We start from the raw sequence: 7500 nt of genomic DNA, 5'->3' as shown, positions 1-7500 counted from the left end.
ACGGGCCTGGCACCCTCTACGGGCCGTGGCCTCATTCAAGTTGGACTTGGGCTCGGCGCGAGGCGTCGGGGTAGTGGACCCTCCCAAACACCACATGCCACGACAGGCGGCCGCCTGCGGGGTTCGGTGCTGGACTCTTCCCTGTTCGCTCGCCGCTACTGGGGGAATCCTTGTTAGTTTCTTTTCCTCCGCTTAGTAATATGCTTAAATTCAGCGGGTAGTCTCGCCTGCTCTGAGGTCGTTGTACGAGGTGTCGCACGCCACGCCGCCAGCCGGCTGTGCACGCTACCGAGTAAGTACCGGTATGCGAACCGCCAGGCGACGGGCGCGCATCGCACGTTTAAGGAGACGCGGCCGGCCCCACAGGCGGCCACGACACTCCCAGGTCAGCGAAGCGGGGCAAACGCCGCGCGCTTCAGTATACGTAGCCGACCCTCAGCCAGACGTGGCCCGGGAACGGAATCCATGGACCGCAATGTGCGTTCGAAACGTCGATGTTCATGTGTCCTGCAGTTCACATGTCGACGCGCAATTTGCTGCGTTCTTCATCGACCCACGAGCCGAGTGATCCACCGTCCTGGGTGATCTTTTCATAGTTTCCACCATCTCTTTCGAGACAGTTGCATAGGCGGGACTGAGGCGTGTGGCGGCCCTGTTCCAGCGTTCAGTGTCCAACGGCCTCACGGCCGATGGGCGTCGTACGGCTCCACACCGGAGCGGACAGGCAGTCGGGCGAAAGTCATTCAAAACCGGCGCCAGGCGCCAGGTGCCGCAGGCCAGCCGCTCCAGCGCTTCAGCGCTCGTACCACACAACATTGCCGTTAGTTTTGAGACGAACGCGTGGTTCCGCACGCGGCGCACGGCTACTGCGAGCCGTACAGGTAGCTGCGTGTTGCGCGACACGACACGCACATCGAAAGACATGCAGTCTAGTCGGTAATGATCCTTCCGCAGGTTCACCTACGGAAACCTTGTTACGACTTTTACTTCCTCTAAATGATCAAGTTTGGTCATCTTTCCGGTAGCATCGGCAACGACAGAGTCAATGCCGCGTACCAGTCCGAAGACCTCACTAAATCATTCAATCGGTAGTAGCGACGGGCGGTGTGTACAAAGGGCAGGGACGTAATCAACGCGAGCTTATGACTCGCGCTTACTGGGAATTCCTCGTTCATGGGGAACAATTGCAAGCCCCAATCCCTAGCACGAAGGAGGTTCAGCGGGTTACCCCGACCTTTCGGCCTAGGAAGACACGCTGATTCCTTCAGTGTAGCGCGCGTGCGGCCCAGAACATCTAAGGGCATCACAGACCTGTTATTGCTCAATCTCGTGCGGCTAGAAGCCGCCTGTCCCTCTAAGAAGAAAAGTAATCGCTGACAGCACGAAGGATGTCACGCGACTAGTTAGCAGGCTAGAGTCTCGTTCGTTATCGGAATTAACCAGACAAATCGCTCCACCAACTAAGAACGGCCATGCACCACCACCCACCGAATCAAGAAAGAGCTATCAATCTGTCAATCCTTCCGGTGTCCGGGCCTGGTGAGGTTTCCCGTGTTGAGTCAAATTAAGCCGCAGGCTCCACTCCTGGTGGTGCCCTTCCGTCAATTCCTTTAAGTTTCAGCTTTGCAACCATACTTCCCCCGGAACCCAAAAGCTTTGGTTTCCCGGAGGCTGCCCGCCGAGTCATCGGAGGAACTGCGGCGGATCGCTGGCTGGCATCGTTTATGGTTAGAACTAGGGCGGTATCTGATCGCCTTCGAACCTCTAACTTTCGTTCTTGATTAATGAAAACATACTTGGCAAATGCTTTCGCTTCTGTTCGTCTTGCGACGATCCAAGAATTTCACCTCTAACGTCGCAATACGAATGCCCCCGCCTGTCCCTATTAATCATTACCTCGGGTTCCGAAAACCAACAAAATAGAACCGAGGTCCTATTCCATTATTCCATGCACACAGTATTCAGGCGGGCTTGCCTGCTTTAAGCACTCTAATTTGTTCAAAGTAAACGTGCCGGCCCACCGAGACACTCAATAAAGAGCACCCTGGTAGGATTTCAACGGGGTCCGCCTCGGGACGCACGAGCACGCACGAGGCGGTCGCACGCCTTCGGCTCGCCCCACCGGCAGGACGTCCCACGATACATGCCAGTTAAACACCGACGGGCGGTGAACCAACAGCGTGGGACACAAATCCAACTACGAGCTTTTTAACCGCAACAACTTTAATATACGCTATTGGAGCTGGAATTACCGCGGCTGCTGGCACCAGACTTGCCCTCCAATAGATACTCGTTAAAGGATTTAAAGTGTACTCATTCCGATTACGGGGCCTCGGATGAGTCCCGTATCGTTATTTTTCGTCACTACCTCCCCGTGCCGGGAGTGGGTAATTTGCGCGCCTGCTGCCTTCCTTGGATGTGGTAGCCGTTTCTCAGGCTCCCTCTCCGGAATCGAACCCTGATTCCCCGTTACCCGTTACAACCATGGTAGGCGCAGAACCTACCATCGACAGTTGATAAGGCAGACATTTGAAAGATGCGTCGCCGGTACGAGGACCGTGCGATCAGCCCAAAGTTATTCAGAGTCACCAAGGCAAACGGACCGGACGAGCCGACCGATTGGTTTTGATCTAATAAAAGCGTCCCTTCCATCTCTGGTCGGGACTCTGTTTGCATGTATTAGCTCTAGAATTACCACAGTTATCCAAGTAACGTGGGTACGATCTAAGGAACCATAACTGATTTAATGAGCCATTCGCGGTTTCACCTTAATGCGGCTTGTACTGAGACATGCATGGCTTAATCTTTGAGACAAGCATATGACTACTGGCAGGATCAACCAGGGAGCTGCGTCAACTAGAGCTGAGCAGCCGGCCGCCCGGGAGTGTGTCCCGGGGGCCCGCGCGAACACGCAAGCGTCCGCTCAATTATTCTGCAAACAGGAGGAGGCTGAGCTCCCCTGCACAACACACCTCGAAACCCTCTCAGGTCCCGGCGGCGCGCAGCGCCGTCCTAAGTACTTGGTCGGGTTCGAGAGAGGCGCAATCGCCCGGAGTTAGGCGAGTAGACGCTTTAGGTGCGACCACCCGTGCTCCCAACTGAGCTTGCCGCTGCCGACAGAGGCCCGGGAGCGTGCTGTCGTGGCATTGCCGGCGGGAGACAACACGCGCCACCTACGGTGACCGGCAGCTCCAACGCCAGCGCCACAGAAGGACAAAAGCCCCACTTGGGTGCCGAAGCGAACTCTCCCAGCACAGCGCACGCGCCAACACGTCCGCACAGCTGCGATACAAACCACCTGCGAGAACCGCTGGGGCGACCGAGCAGCAGACGGCGTCGCGGCGCCGAGCGCCGGGCGGCGGCGCATCCTCAGCGCACACAGTCCTCAATCGGACCAGCACACTGCAGATGGCCACCGCGCTTCGCACCGGGCCCGCGAGGACCTACTTTGGCCGCAAGGCGCCGCGAGCAGGGGGCGCCGGCGCGCAGCTGCGCCGCCTGCCGCGTCCGTCGGCCGGCGCGCCTGCCACTGGCCGCCCCCACCAGCCGGCTGTAGCGCGTGCGCCCACGCACCGCGCTGCCAGCACGCCGGGCGGCCCCCCCTCACCGGCCGGGGACGGTCCCACCCAGCCACCGCCGCGTATCGCCTCACACCCAGATCCCCTTTCACGTTCGTGGGCATGGTGGGTCCCCTTTCACGTTCGTGGGCATGGTGGGTATCCATGAAACAACCGGTTAATAGCTCGACCGATCGTCGCCAACACTGATTCACCTCTAGCGAGAACAACCGCACCACAACGGGTTACCAGTTGTTCATTTGCGTAACGTCACCAGCAAACGTAGACGTCCATCGCCATTTGCAACGAGTATTGCATGCCTGTGTCAGGTGTCACAACACACTACGTCTGCCCACATAGACGCAACAACATGTGCACGCCTAGAGAACACGTGGAAGGTAGCCCCCGTACGTATGCGGTGTCCATTGCGCGAACGACTGTCAGCCGGCCTCTGCAGCATGTCGCAGATGTGGAACGCGGTGCAACATGCTATCACAGTGTGTGAGAAGAGACGACTACGTCCGAATACACGCTCCACTACATCAACAGACTGCTCATGCTGATCGCCATCCAGGGCGTCCGTTCCTCCCACACGTCTGAATGGCGTACCACACTGCAATCCAGCTCCTAAAGGGAGACGACACGTAGCTGCGTCCACAATATTTGGACTGTATGGTCCGCCGTTGCTAGGCGCAGTCGTCGTACGGTCACACATGTGCCACGATGTATCATTCAGTACATACGGACCAATGTGCAGCACAGTTTGTGGGTTTTGCGTACATCCGCGGACAGGTGACAGGCCGTACCACAACGTAGGCTGAGTACGTCGGCATGCGAAGGGCATTGAACATGCAAACTTCTCAACGACCAGCTTGCGAAGGCAGGGGGGAAGGGGGGGGGCATGTACGTCCTGCTGCTATCCACATTACAGTGTATAGCAGGAGCATGTGGAAAGTCAGCAACACTTGCAAGGTGTTTAACATGACGCGATACACAGGGGACCGGGCAGTGCGAATAGCGAACTATATTGCGAGGGTTGCGGTTAGGCAACACTACACTAATTTAACGAGTTGCATAACAATTACAGAGCAGGTTCAGCGACAACGTGCGTCAGGTTAAGGCGCAATATAGGTTAGGTTGAGGCACAATATGGGTTACGTTAAGGCACAAATTAGGTTACGTTAAGGCACAAATTAGGTTACGTTAAGGCACAAATTGGGTTACGTTAAGGCACAAATTGGGTTACGTTAAGGCACAAATTGGGTTACGTTAAGGCACAACATGGGTTACGTTAAGGCACAACATGGGTTACGTTAAGGCACAACATGGGTTACGTTAAGGCACAACATGGGTTACGTTAAGGCACAACATGGGTTACGTTAAGGCACAACATGGGTTACGTTAAGGCACAACATGGGTTACGTTAAGGCACAACATGGGTTACGTTAAGGCACAACATGGGTTACGTTAAGGCACAACATGGGTTACGTTAAGGCACAACATGGGTTACGTTAAGGCACAACATGGGTTAGGTTAAGGCACAACATGGGTTAGGTTAAGGCACAACATGGGTTAGGTTAAGGCACAACATGGGTTAGGTTAAGGCACAACGTAAGTTAGGTTAAGGCACAACGTAAGTTAGGTTAAGGCACAACGTAAGTTAGGTTAAGGCACAACGTAGGTTAGGTTAAGGCACAACGTAGGTTAGGTTAAGGCACAACGTAGGTTAGGTTAAGGCACAACGTAGGTTAGGTTAAGGCACAACGTAGGTTAGGTTAAGGCACAACGTAGGTTAGGTTAAGGCACAACGTAGGTTAGGTTAAGGCACAACGTAGGTTAGGTTAAGGCACAACGTAGGTTAGGTTAAGGCACAACGTAGGTTAGGTTAAGGCACAACGTAGGTTAGGTTAAGGCACAACGTAGGTTAGGTTAAGGCACAACGTAGGTTAGGTTAAGGCACAACGTAGGTTAGGTTAAGGCACAACGTAGGTTAGGTTAAGGCACAACGTAGGTTAGGTTAAGGCACAACGTAGGTTAGGTTAAGGCACAACGTAGGTTAGGTTAAGGCACAACGTAGGTTAGGTTAAGGCACAACGTAGGTTAGGTTAAGGCACAACGTAGGTTAGGTTAAGGCACAACGTAGGTTAGGTTAAGGCACAACGTAGGTTAGGTTAAGGCACAACGTAGGTTAGGTTAAGGCACAACGTAGGTTAGGTTAAGGCACAACGTAGGTTAGGTTAAGGCACAACGTAGGTTAGGTTAAGGCACAACGTAGGTTAGGTTAAGGCACAACGTAGGTTAGGTTAAGGTACAACATAGGTTAGGTTAAGGTACAACATAGGTTAGGTTAAGGTACAACGTAGGTTAGGTTAAGGCGCAATGTCGGTTAGGTTAAGGTACGATATAGCTTAGGTTAAGGTACACATTGTTGTAGGGAAAGGTGTATTTGGGGGGGGGGGGCGGCGGCAGGTTCGTTGATAGTGATTATCGTAAGTGCATGCCTGCGGGATCATCCGATTTGTCACGTCAGGATGCACTTGTGGCTCATGACAGGCGGCGCTCCGATTCCAAGGTTGTGGCAGATCTGTGTCTTTCATTCCTGCCATTGTTTGTGTACTGTGACAGGAGGCAGTATGGTGATGTTGGGTGCACCCCTGTGTAGGACATGTGTGGGTGTTCGTGGCTTAGCTGAGCAATGGCGGATGTCGGAAGGGTGGGATATTCTGTTTTCTGGGTGGACCTCCCGGTCTGGTTATGATAGTGTGGATTGTGTAATGTGGCGGAGAGGATGCACCGGATGTTCTTCCATGCTGGTGGTTAGATATTGTGTGTGTGCCTGTTAGAGGCAGAGAGTAGTGTGTGATAGTGTCTGGCTGACGTGTGGTTCTCATTGTGTGCAGAGTCTTTCAGCATGTATAGGGACGGTTGTATATATTATCTGTATTCTGATGGCTCTGCATTTATTACTAATCAGTGCCGTGTATACGGTTACTCTGGTTCCAGTCGAAACTGTTCTATCTCTGTACATTAGTGACACTGCGGCTCCACTATGTTGCTGCCCCTGTCGGCCGTTTCTCCCAGTGTATGGCTAGTGATTATCAGCAATCAGTCTATTAGTCAATACCGGTAGTGTGACGACTTCAAATGTCCGGGATGGGGGAAGCTAAACCCTTCCCGTGGGTCAGGGCCTAGAAAGACTCTTCCCACGCAGGAGGCTCGGACTGTCGTTACTCTTCCGAGAAATATATTTGCCCAGCGTTTTTTGCGACTGCGAGTGCAACGCCAGGAGGCTCCGACTGTCGTTACTGTTCCGAGATATATATTTGCCCAACGTTTTTTGCGACTGCGAGTGCAACGCCCACGGGTACCGACATGGATGGGGCGCTTCCTAGCTGATCGCTCGGCATGGGAATCAGTACAGTGAGCAATGCGATCGCGTCTGTAGCTTGTACGTGGTACAGCTCGCAGCTCATGTATAGGGACAGCGGGAATGTCGCATATTGGACATAACTCTTCATGAAACGCAAGTTATAGGTGTGGATTGCACATTACGAGTGCGGGAAACTTCCGCCGTTCATCCGCTGGCGTTGCGAGTTTGGCGGTTGGGGTGGGGCACGAGCGGGTGCGGGTGGTGTGATTGCCGGTCCACGACGTTGTGCGGCAGAGGCACTGGCGTTTGGGTGCTGTGGTCGACACAGGCTGCATGCTTTGTGGGTGGCGTCGAAAGATGGGCACTGTGGGCCCATCGATGTCTTAGTCGGCTTGGCGTCCCATAGATGGCGGTATCGTCGTTGCAGGAGCTCATGCTGAGGGAGACCTACAGATGGCGGTATGTTTTGTGGTGCGCTCGACATGGCGGACCTAGTGTTGTCAGATTCGCATAGATGGCGATACTGTTTTGCCAGCATGGTTGGCGTAGTTCCGTCGGATCCCTGTAGATGGA

General features: G+C 54.1%; 3 non-coding genes across 3 annotated transcripts in view; all 3 read right to left on the bottom strand.

Annotated features, from left to right (window-relative positions):
- Nucleotides 1-241, bottom strand: part of LOC126476985 (large subunit ribosomal RNA) — a 4222-nt gene extending 3981 nt beyond the window's left edge. Inside the window, exon 1 of the ribosomal RNA XR_007587401.1 lies at nt 1-241. This exon is cut by the window's left edge and continues 3981 nt beyond it. This is a non-coding gene — a ribosomal RNA (large subunit ribosomal RNA).
- Nucleotides 242-429: 188 nt separating this feature from the next.
- Nucleotides 430-584, bottom strand: LOC126476279 (5.8S ribosomal RNA). Its single transcript, XR_007586835.1, has one exon. It is a non-coding gene; the product is annotated as a 5.8S ribosomal RNA (ribosomal RNA).
- Nucleotides 585-937: 353 nt separating this feature from the next.
- Nucleotides 938-2846, bottom strand: LOC126476789 (small subunit ribosomal RNA). The gene has a single exon (XR_007587234.1). It is a non-coding gene; the product is annotated as a small subunit ribosomal RNA (ribosomal RNA).
- Nucleotides 2847-7500: the final 4654 nt, after the last annotated feature.

This window comes from Schistocerca serialis, chromosome 4 (assembly GCF_023864345.2).
Source record: "Schistocerca serialis cubense isolate TAMUIC-IGC-003099 chromosome 4, iqSchSeri2.2, whole genome shotgun sequence".
NCBI classification, from domain to species: Eukaryota; Metazoa; Arthropoda; class Insecta; order Orthoptera; family Acrididae; genus Schistocerca; species Schistocerca serialis.
This window is presented reverse-complemented; position numbering and strand designations above follow the sequence as displayed.